The sequence below is a fragment of the Heterocephalus glaber genome, unplaced genomic scaffold (assembly GCF_053883595.1).
Source record: "Heterocephalus glaber isolate CG9 unplaced genomic scaffold, H.glaber_assembly_v1.0 deba00000122, whole genome shotgun sequence".
NCBI classification, from domain to species: Eukaryota; Metazoa; Chordata; class Mammalia; order Rodentia; family Bathyergidae; genus Heterocephalus; species Heterocephalus glaber.
In genome coordinates, this window is record NW_028258138.1 from 37,678,018 (window position 1) to 37,690,538 (window position 12,521).

The 12,521-nt window shown below is 34.4% G+C and overlaps 1 protein-coding gene across 4 annotated transcripts in view; it reads left to right on the forward strand.

Annotated features, from left to right (window-relative positions):
• Cadm2 (cell adhesion molecule 2) overlaps positions 1-12,521 on the forward strand; it is a 1,033,997-nt gene that overhangs the window by 163,922 nt on the left and 857,554 nt on the right. The window lies entirely within an intron of this gene.

Consider the following 12,521-nt stretch of genomic DNA (forward strand, 5'->3'; position numbering starts at 1 on the left):
CTATATGATGTTCAAAGATGGAAATTTGCAGTTGATTATGCATATATATTGTGTTAGTTACTTTTCTCTCATTGCTGAGACAAAAATACCTGCACCAAAATTTGGAAAGGAAGGGGTTATTTTGGCTTACAGACAGTTTGTAGAGGTTTCAGTCCATAATCAGCTGGCTCCAAGGCAGAGATGGAAAACAGGTATTACAAAGGAGAAACAACATAGTGCGAACAAGGCAGCAAAGGCAACAAGGGAGAGCTTCAATATATAATGGTGAAAAACAGCAAAAGCAACAAGAGAGACTTAACATTGTCTCCCTGCTCCTTTTATCTTATTCAGACTACTTAGGGTGGTAGCACTCATACACTTAATCCTAGTTTCCTTGAGCCTAGCATTGCATAATGAATTGATTCCAGCTTCCCAAACTCTAGATCAAGCCTATGACCACATGAGGCTTTGGGGGTACATTTAGACCCAAACCATAGCATATCGTATCTTCTATAATTAGTTTGTTATTTAATTTGGTTATAGGAATAAAAGATTATATAATAAATTATTAAATGTAGCAATAAAATTTTTCATTTGAAAAGGGAAGAAAAATAATAAACTATTTCATTTTTTAAAATTTTATTTTATTGGTACAAATTAGGTATACAATATAATGACATTCATCATTGGAAATTTGCATCCTTACATAATCTCTCTTGGTTCTTATTTTTTCCCCCTTCCCCTGCCCTCCTTTCAACCCCTCCATTCCTCCCTATTTACAAAGAATTTGTTTCCATTTTTTCATTTTCTCATATTAATTCCATGCTGTTCTTACCATTCCCCAACCCCTCCCACTTCCCCTTCCCTTTGCCCCCTTTCTTCCTATTTCACATTATCTATTATACCACTTAGTCTTTATTTATACTTTCAGTTTCTCACAGTAGAGAAACTATTCGGTATTTATACATGTGTGTCCTGTTTATTTCACTTAAGGGTATCGCCTCAATGTGCATCCATTTAGCTATAAATGTCTCTAATTTCTCATTTTTTGTGGATGACTAGTACCCCATTTTATAAACACACACACACACACACACAAACACACACACACACTCACACATTTTCTTTATCCAGTCTTCAGTTGATGGGCATTTGGGCAGCTTCCAAGTTTTAGCTATTACAAATTGTGCTGCTATGAACATGGGTACACATACATCACTGTGGGTTGATTCTTTTAATTCTTTGGGGAAGATACCCAGCAGGGGAATAGCTGAGTCAAATGGGACTTCCAGTCCTAGTTCTTTGAGGTATTTCCATACTGACTTCCACACCTGTTGCACCAGTCTGCACTCCCATCAGCAGTGGAGCAGGGTTCCTCTTTCCTCAGAGCCCTACCAACATTTGTTATTGGTTGATTTCATGATAGCGGCCATTCTTACTGGAGTGAGGTTTTCATTTGCATCTCTCCAATGACCAGTGATGTTGAACACTTCATATGTTCATTTGCTATTTCTACTTCTTTGTCTTAGAAATGTCTTTTCATTTCAGATGCCCATTTTCAGATTTGGTCTTTAAATTTGGGAGGTCTGATTTTTTTTAAGTTCTTTTTTTTTTTTTTGGTACCGGGGAGGGGATCAAACTCAGGTCCTTGTGCTTGAGCAGCAGGCGGCGAAACCACTGAGCTAAATCCCTGGCTCTTTTAAGTTCTTCATAGATTCGAGATAGTAGACCTTTGTCTGAGGAACAGCAGGTGAAGATTTTTTTCCCACATTGTGGGTTGTCTCTTCACAGTGCTGGTGGTTTCTCTTGTTGTGCAGAAGCTTTTTAATACGAAGAGATCCCACTTGTTGATTGTTTGTGCTAGTTCACAGACAACTGAGTTTTGTTCATAAAGTCTTTCCCTACACCAATGTCTTCAACAGTTCTACCTAACCTCTGTTCCAGGCAATTCAGTGTTTCTATTTTAATATTTAGATCCTTAATCCATTTTGATTTTAGCTTAGTGCATCGAGAGAGATATAGGTCTAGTTTTAATCTCTGGCATGTTGAAACCCAATTTTTCCAGCACTATTTATTAAAGAGGCTGTCTTTCCCCCAGTGAGGGTATATGGCTGCTTTATCAAAGAAGAGATGGCTGAGTGTGTCTGGAGCTGTTTCTACATCTTCTAATCTGTTCCACTGGTCCTCAGGTCTGTTTCTTTGCCAGGACCATGCTGTTTTTATCACAGTAGATTTGTAGTATAGTTTCAAGTTGGGGATTGTGATACCCCCTGCCATGTCTCTGTTGCCTAGAATTTCTTTTGTTATTCTGGGTCTCTTCTTGTTCCAAATGAAATTTGGGATTGTTTTCTCAAGGTCCGTGAAGTATGCTGCTGGGATTTCAATTGGGATTGAATTGAATCTATATAGCAATTTTGGAAGTATGTCCATTTTCAATATATTGATCCTTCCTACCCAGGAGCAGGGGATGTCTTTCCATTTTCTGGGATCATCTTCAATCTCTCTTTTCAGAGTGCTATAGTTTTCAGAGAAGAGTTCTTTGATTTCTTTAGTTATGTTGATTTGTAGGAATTTCAGTTTTATGGATGCTATCATGAAAGGAATTGTTGGCCCTATTTCTGTCTCAGTGAGTCTATTGTTCTTGTAGAGGAAAGCTATTGATTTTTGTGTGTTGACCTTGTATCCAGCTACTCTAGTGAATTTGGTTATTAAGTCTATTTAGTCTTTTGGTTGGTGGCATTCTTGGGGTCTTCTATATAGAGTATCACGTCATCTGCAAATAATGACAATTTGACTTCTTCATTTCCTATCTTTATTCCTTTTATTTCTTTCTCTTGTCCAATTTCCAAAGCTAATGTTTCCAAAATTATACTGAACAAGAGTGGTGATAGTGGACATCCTTGTCTTGTTCCTGATTTTACTGTGAAGGGTTTCAGTCTTTGTCAATTTAGTATGATATTGGCTGTGATTTTTCATAGATGTCTTTTATCAGATTGAGGTAGAAAGCAACTATTCCAATTTTTGTAGGGTTTTTATCCTAAATGCATGTTGGATTTTGTCAAATGCTTTTTCTGCCTCTATGGAGATAGTCATATGTTTTTTGTCCTTGGCTCTGTTGATATAGTCTATTACATTGATTGATTTGCATATGTTAAAACATGCCTGCATCCCTGGGATGAATCCCACTTGGTCAGGGTGTATGATCTTCTTGATGATCTTCTGTATTCCATTTGCCAGATTATTAAGGATTTTTGCATCTATGTTCATTAGTGAGATTGGCCTATAGTTCTCTTTTTAGGTTGATTCTTTCTCTGCTTTTGGGATCAAGGTGATGTTTGCTTCCAGGAGTGAATTCAGAAGTATTACATCCCTTTCAATTTCATTGAAGAGTTTAAACAGTAGTGGCAGTAGTTCCTCTCTAAATGTCTTGTGGAATTCATCATTGAAGCCATCAGGACCTGGGATTTTCTTAGTTGATAAGTTTTTAATTACATTTTCAATTTCATTGGTTGATCTTGGGCTGTTCAGAATTTTTAGGTCTTCTTCGTTCACCTTTGGTAATTCATAGGTATCTAGGAATCTGTCCATTTCTTCTGTGTTGTCCATCTTATTGGTGTATAGGTTCTGGAAGTAGGTATTTATGATACTCTGGATTTCTGCTGGGTCCGTTGTAATTTCACCCTTTTCATTCCTAATTGCATGGATTTGGACCATTTCTTTCCTTTTTCTGATAAGGTTGGCTAAGGATTTGTCAATTTTGTTGATTCTTTTGAAGAACCAACTCTTGGCTTCATTAATTTTTTGTATCATTCTCTTAGTCTCCATTGCATTGATTTCTGCTCTGATCTTTATAATTTCCTCCCTTGTATGAGCTTTGGATTTGTCCTGCTCTTTTTCTGGAAGTTTGAGGTTCAGCATGAGGTTGTTTAATTGGGCTCACTCTATTTTCCTAATATGTGTATTCATTGCTATGAATTTCCCTCATAAGACTGCTTTCATTGCATCCCATAGATTCCGATATGTTGTATTGTCATTGTCATTTAATTGTAGGAACTCTCTGATTTCTTCTTTAATTTCCTCTGACCTATTGGTTATTCATATGTGTGTTGTCCAATTTCCGTGTATTTATGTAATTTTTGTCGTTTCTTTTGTTATTGTTCTCCAATTTCATCTCACTATTGTCTGATAACATACAGGGGATAACTTCAATTCCTTTGCACTTACTTAAACACATTCTATGAGTGAGTATGTGGTCTATTTTGGAAAATGACCCATGTGCACCTGAAAAGAATGTGTATTCTGATTTGGTGGAGTGGAACACTTTGTAAACATCTGTTAAGTTCATTTATTCAAGAGTTCCATTGAGTTCTAGTATTTCATTCCTTATTTTTCGTCTAGTTGATCTATCTATTTGTGACAGTGGGGTACTGAGTTCTCCCACTACTATTGTATTAGTGCATATATGACTTTTCCTGTTTGTTAGTAATTGTTTTATATTGTTGGGTGCACTAGTGTTTGGTGCATAGATATTTATGATTGTCATCTCTTCCTGTTGGAATGTTCCCTTTACAAGCATGTAGTGTCCTTCTTTGTCTCTCTTAACAAGTGTTGGTTTGAAATCCACTTGATCTGCAAAGAGGATAGCTACTCCTGTTTTTTTTCAGGTTCCTGTCGCATGGAGTATTGTTTTCCACCCTTTAAATTTCAATCTATGTGTTTTTTTTGAATTAAGTGTGGTTCTTGTATGCAGCATATTGTTGGATCTTGTTTCTTGACCCATTCTGCCAGTCTATTTTTTTTGATTGGTAAATTGAGACCATTAATATTGATGGTTATAACTGATACATATTGACTTATCATTGTCATGACTTTTTCTTTTTGTTGGATTCTCCCCATTTACATTTAATTTCTTGTTGTGCCCAATGGATTCATTCTGCTTTGCTTCCTGGGGCTGTGATCCTCATTGTCTGTTCCTAGGATATTATCTAAAATTTTTTAGAGTGCTGGTTTGGTATTAATGAAGTTCCTAAGGTGATATTTGTCATGAAAGTATCTTATTTCTCCATCCATTTCAAAAGATACTTTTGCAGGGTACATCAGTCTTGGTTGGAGGCTGTTTTCCTTTAGAGCTTGGAATGTGTCACTCTAAGCTCTTCTTGCCTTGAGGGTTTGCATTGAGAAGTCTGCTGTGATGCTGATGGGATTTCCTTTGTATGTGATTTGTATCTTTTCTCTAACTGCTTGTAGAACTTTCTTCTTCTGTTGGGTTTCTTGAATCTTAACAATTATATGCCTATATGTAGATTTTATTTTTGATCAAGTTTATTTGGAGTCCTATATGTCTCACTTATCTGTATGTCAAGTTCTTTTCCCCTGCTTGAGAAGTTTTCTGCCATTACTTCTATGAACAGTTTTTTATGTCATCTGCACTATCTCCTGTTTTTTCATTGACTCCGATCAGTCTTATGTTATTCTTGTTTACATCGTCTAGCAGCTGCTGGATTGATTTCTCATGTTCCCTTACAATTTTGAAGCAATTTTTCTTTTCCTGGTCAATAACTGCAATCTTATCTTTTATATGTGAAATTCTGACCTCACATTGGCTTCTTTGGCTGTGTAGACTTTCAATGGAGTTTTTAATCTCCTGGAAATCTGTGTCTGTTTTTTGCATTCCATTTGTTTCCTATGTTGTGATTCCATCATGTTCCTCAGCTCCTCTATTTTTTTATCTGTGTCCTCTCTAGATTTATTAATCATGTCTTGCACTATGGGCAAAATCTCTGCTTTTATCTGAGAAATTATTTCTGATTTCATTTTTTTCTGAATCCTCATTTGTTGTCAGTTCAGGGAGTCCAGCTTGTTGAGTATCAGAGTATTCCATCTCCTTTTCCTTTGGAGTTACTGTAGGTGATCTGGAAGTCTGGTTTTGGGACTTGTTCACGTGTCTTCTCATTTCATTGGGGGATGTGCTTTTAGTGCCCACATGACCCACCTCCTCTGCACTGGGAGCAGTGGAACAGTGGCCTGGAAGCACCTACCTCTGGGCTGGGATCAGTGGAACTGCCTTATTTCATTTTTTGAAGCTGATTTATTTCATGAATTTTAAGAGCAATGAATATATAGAAAGAATATTACTTATTACTTTCATTATTGAAAAACATCTCTATATATGTATATATTCTCTCATATGCAGATAGATATAAATAGAGATATATGTATCTGTATCCTGGGTCAGAACCATGCCATACAAAATCTTACCTACTTAATTTAGTTCTAATTATAATGACTAATATTAAATTTAGTAAAAAAACTCTAGTTGAATTTAAAGCTTTTTTTAAAATAAGAAACTAATTCATAAGAAACACATTGTTGGTGTTTTAAGACATACTTATGTTTACAATATCTACCCATCTGTATGTATGTACTTTCTATATACTTACAGAGGAAAAGTACATATAGGTTTTTCTGGTAATCTTCCATAATTAGTTTAGTATTTAATTTGATTATAGAAAGAAATAAATATATAAGATATTATTATATATAGATATAGTTTATGTAAGCACCTGTAAGACCATGTATATAATACCATAGCTAGTATTTAAAAACTCCTGTACCTTATTCTTGAAATTCATTTAATGCTATGCATTTTATATGTATTTGGACTGCTTTACCATTGATAAGATTTGTATATAACAATGATTTTCCCTGGAATTACATTAGATAAAAATATTGTGGATATTACTTACTTTTTAATTAATACATTGTCTCATTATTTTATATGATGCTTTATTTAGGATCTACTAATACTCAATCATCTATACAAGGATCTACACTAAGGTTGCAATGATCCATCCATACCCAGGGATGGAGAATGACACCAAACAAAATAAAGCTTGAGACATTTATTTCTAGCTTGATGCATGCACCTTGAAACCATCTCTTAGGGGAAATAAATTGGGCAAAAATAGATTTTAAGTTCATAAATCTGTTAGAAAACAATCAGATATTAAATAGTTCAGTAATCTACATTTAAAATTTATAATGTAAGAGAACAGTTCCCTTTACAAAGTTTTTTGTGTGCATTATTTTAAGAATATCCTGTTTTTGTTTTAACTTAGTCCTTCATAACATGCTGCTTTTTTCTTTCATTAAATTATCTATGTATTAGCCATATTTGTCATACACAGTTTAAAATTTAAAATATTACTAAAATTAATTTTATTCTTTATGCTTTCCCTAAATTTAAAATATACAAAATATGAAACATTGTGATATATTATGCCAAATTTACATCATTTCTAGGACAAACACAATGAACACAAAATATAGCACTTATATTGACTATATATATTATCTTTTCTGCTTATTTTTATTTTGAGGTGATGGAATCATACTACTCTCAGTTATTTTTTAAATTTCTATTTCTTGCCTGTAGGAACAGCATCTGTGTTGAGTTTAAAAACTGATTTCTTTATGGAAATTACACAATATATGTGCATGGGTTGCCTGTTATATGGATGGATAGCACCTGTCAGGAATATTAGGATTTCATTGTACAATAAGATTCAGAGAACATCATTTTTAAGGATAATTTTAGTGGAAACATGATTAGCTGTAATGATATGTATCGTTAAAAATTTGCTACTTTTTAAAAAGCATCTTAATATTTGCATTCAGCTTGGTAAATTCATTTTTAAACTTTAACAAACAAGGGGAAACCCACTTTTATGCTGCCAAGGTGTAGAAAACACATTTACTAAGAAATATTTTTACTTTTTAAGCTTCCTCTGAATGTTAATATGTTTCTATGGACTAGTCCTACTGACAGACTTTTTAATTATAGAAAGTCGGTCAACTTTACTAGAGTTGTGATTATACAATGCCATTTTAAATTGAAAAAAATACATGCTTACAATAAAATCTTTTGCTAAGATATAGGGAGTTTTCCAAATGTGTTGTGTCATAAGTGAAGAATGATGTCATATGTGTATGATTGGTTCTCTCTGTTTTGGATAGGGACACAGCTAGGAGAAAAGGATAATTCTGAGCCTGTTTGGTTTAACAAGTCATAAAAAGAAACTATCATATACTTTGGATTATTTATATCTTTTGCTTTTTTTAAAAAAAATGAACAATTAAAGAAAACCACCTGAATTCCATATGAATTCAATAATATATAATTCTCCTTGGGAAAGACTGAATCATATTTTTTTCATTTTAAAATTCTTTAGGTTTGACATTGCTATGCCATCTTCTATTTTCCCTCTTCAGACTGATTCTTGTAATTAATTTTCTACTTAGTTTTCATATAGGTCAGACTAATTCCTGGGCTCTAGATAACATTTAAGGATTGATTTACATTCTTTAAGGACAGTTATTTCTATGAAATATTTGTGCTTTAAAAAACTTACTCAACACCGATGCAGTCATAACTATTCATGCTCTGTTAGACTTTCTCAAAAATATGGGCAAGTAATATCTATATTTTAATGTGTAATACAGTGTCTACTAGCTACATTATGTTTAATTAAAACTGAGTGCGACTAAAAATTTATTTTCCAATCACACTAAACCCATTTCAAGTCTTCAAGAATCATATGTCTAGTAATTACAGTGGTACATTATAGATACAGGACAGTTCCATCATTGTAAAGGAAAAAATTCCCACTGAACAGCATATATTAAGCTTCCAGTTGCAGGAGACAATACCCATCACTCACAACTTAAGGAGAAAAGGTAAATTTAGCTCACAGTTTGGAGGTTTAGTGCATATTCAGAGGGCACTAACACAGCAACATCATGGAATAAGTGAATAGCTAAGTAAAGCTGCTTAGTTCATGGCAATCAGAATGCAGAACCTGGGAACAATAGTGGAGAAGAATGGGCGAGGGAACATATACAGCAGCCAAAGCCACGCTGCCAGGATCAGTGTGACACATCCCTGAAATGTGCTTTACTAACAGGCCTTGCTTAGTCCAATGAATTTGGCATGTCAGGATTACTGGGCACAGAACACTTAACATTTTTCTTTTTGGTCGAATTCAGGACCTTGCACTTGCGAGGCAGGCGGTGGAACCACTGAGCTAAATCCCCCGCCCTCTTATATTTTTCTCATTGATTAATAATATAATGGAATTTAGATATAAAATCTATGTAATTTTCCCATAGAACTCTTACATAGCAAAGCTGAAACAAAATTCTAGACCTTTGGACATTAAGTAAGATACTTTTTGAGGGTTCAACAATTCCAGAAATATGAGTTATGTAAAAATGCTCAAATTTTATGTTTTTCTTTTGTTGATCCTGAAACATGAGAGAAAGGTTGCAGCTAAGTTTATGAAGAAAAGATAATTATTAGGAGATCCTGAAGTTATAATTAATTCTGCATTTAAAATAGTAATAGAAATAAAAAGGAAATAAAAAAGGAAAAAGCCAATCCAAAGAAGGCTATCAGGAAAACAGCACCCTAAAGGTGGATATACATAATCATAGGACTCAACAGGCCAAAAAGTTGGGTATTTGAGGAACAAAAGGAGACCAAGAAGAGCAGGGAGCCTAGTGAACTATGAAGAAGGTGTGATAAAATGAGCAAGACAGATAAGCAAGCTCTAGAGGGAAAGCTAAAAAGCTCGGAATTTTATAACAAAAGATACATATATGGTATTATCTTATACTATTATATGCTATATATATGGAATTATCTTATAATTATTATAGACTCTTCAAGGTAGCCTTAATACTTAATAATGATCCTCAATAAATTTCCAGTTTAGTATCACTTATAAGCTTGGCAATGAGAGATAGTTGTGTATAAAGTACAGTGAGCTTAATTTGTGCTCAGAGTTATTAGACTACTCAGAAAACCCTAGTAACTAGCCAGAAGGCAAAGGGAATTGTTAAAATAGGTCACATGTAGATCATAAATATGTACCATTGAATTCCTTTTCTGGGTTTCTTGTAAATCAGATTTGGCATTTGTTCCCAAGGTTTTAAGATGTAAGAGACAGATAAATGAATATGGAAAAGCTAATCTTCATCAAGAAGTTATAGTAGGAAAAAAATCTCTTACTACTCTATGAAATGAAAGCAGTTTTGGAGAAGATAGTTTTATAATATCTACATTTATTTACTTATTTACTGGTTGACCCAAAATTACATACAGTCCATATGCTATACATTCTCCTTCTTAAAATTTTTCATTTCTCAAACTACTCATGACCTCATTAGTGTTTGATTCCAACTCTAATTATCTTTTTCTCTGTTAGAATGTGTATTCACTTTCTTATTGACGTAGCAAAATACATGGGCTCTCAAGAGATTCATTTTGCAGTAGTGGCACTGAGATGTGGCTTAGGATCAGGACATCTTTAAAGAGCAAAATAATAGGTACCTGGTAAGAAACTAAAGGGGAAGAGAACCTTATGCAAATAGGAAGGGGATTTAGGGAAAGAAGGAAAAAGGGTGAGCTATGTATATTTACCCACTCCCCAGATGTACTAATAAAAAGAAATAAGGAATTGGACCAGGGAATATTAAGCCAGGTAATTCAACAGAGAATCTGGGAAATAGGGGCTCTCACCTTCATTTTCCTGGAAAAGGTGTTCTCCTTCATTACACCCAAAATAAAAGAATAAATCATGATTCTCACTTATAAAGTAACATTGGTTTGGGTGGAAAGCTTTCCATTTAATGTTGATTGTTGTCTCTTGACTGTCCAGTATTTGTATTTCTTTTGCTTTATTTTCTGCATTGCATTTGCTTTACTTAGGAAATTCTATATTTAAGGAACAATAGACATACCATTTAATTTTCTTTCTTTCCTATCATGTTTTTTAAAAGTTCTAAAATATTTATGTCATATATGAATAATAGTTTGATTTATTTTGAACACACATGAGCAATTGCCTGTTTAGGCTCCTACTTTTCAGATCTTGAGGCCTCTCTGTAGGAGTGATTTTTGATTAGCATATGCAGCCTTATTACATGGTAGCTTCCAAAGACAAATGCCAGGGCTAGGGATTTTCCCTCCAGACGCATTAATAAATCCCTCCATCAGGTACAAATGTCACCATTCTACTTTTCCCAAATACAGTATATTGTATTCCACACTTAATATAATTTGACTAGAAAGTTGAAAACAAGGAACTTGTTATAAAGCTAGGTACATATGAATACCCACACTTGCCTTATATCACCCAACTCTAATTACTAACAGGAAAAGTAACCAAAGTGTTAAAACAGTCTTGACACTTTAATACTATATTGATGATGGGCCCTGATGGCTTCACTGCTGAATTCTACAAGACATTTAGAGAGGAAGTACTGCCACTACTGTTTAAACTCTTCAATGAAATTGAAAGGGAAGCAATACTCCCAAATTCATTCCTGGAAGCAAGAGAATTGCTTGATCCCCAAAGCAGAGAAAGACCCAAATGCAAAAGAGAACTATAGGCCAATCTCACTAATGAACATAGATGCAAAAATCCTTAATAAGATAATGGCAAACAGAATGCAGAAGATCATCAAGAAGATCATACACCCTGATCAAGTGGGATTCATCCGAGGGATGCAAGGATGGTTCATTGTACACAAATCAATCAATGTAAAACACTGTATCAATAGAGCCAAGGACAAAAACCATATGATTTTCTCCATAGATGCAGAAAAAGCAATTGACAAAATCCAACATGCATTTATGATAAAAACCCTACCATAAATTGGAATAGATGGTCTCTACCTCAAACTGATAAAAGCCATCTATGAAAAACCAACAGCCAATATTATACTAAATGGTCAAAAACTGAAATCCTTCACACTAAAATCAGGAACAAGACAAGGATGTCCACTATCACCACTCTTGTTCAGTATAATTTTGGAAACATTAGCCTTGGAAATTGGACAAGAGAAAGAAATAAAAGGAATCAAGATAGGAAATGAAGAAGTCAAATTGTCATTATTTGCAGATGACATGATACTCTATAGAGAAGACTGCAAGAGCTCTACCAAAAGTCTTCTAGACTTAATAACCAAATTCAGCTGGTTACAAGGTCAACACACAAAAATCAATGGCTTTCCTCTACACCAATGACAGACTCACTGAGAGAGAAATCGGGCAAATAATTCCTTTCACAATAGCATCCCCAAAACCCTGAAATAATTAGGAATCAACCTAACAAAAGAATTCAAAGACCTCTTCTCTGAAAACTATGGCACTCTGAAAAGAGAGATTGAAGATGATCTCAGAAAATGGATAGACATCACCTGTCCTGGGTAGGAAGGATTAATATAGTGAAAATGGCCATACTTCCAAAACTGCTATATAGATTTAATGCAATTCCAATTGAGATCCCAGCTGCATACTTCATGGACCTTGAGAAAATAATCCAAAAATTCATTTGGAACAAGAAGAGACCCAGAATAGCAAAAGCAATTCTAGGTAACAGAGACATGGCAGGGGGTATCACAATCCTCAACCTGCAACTATACTACAAATCTACTGTGATAAAAACAGCTTGCTACTGGCAAAGAAACAGACCTGAGGA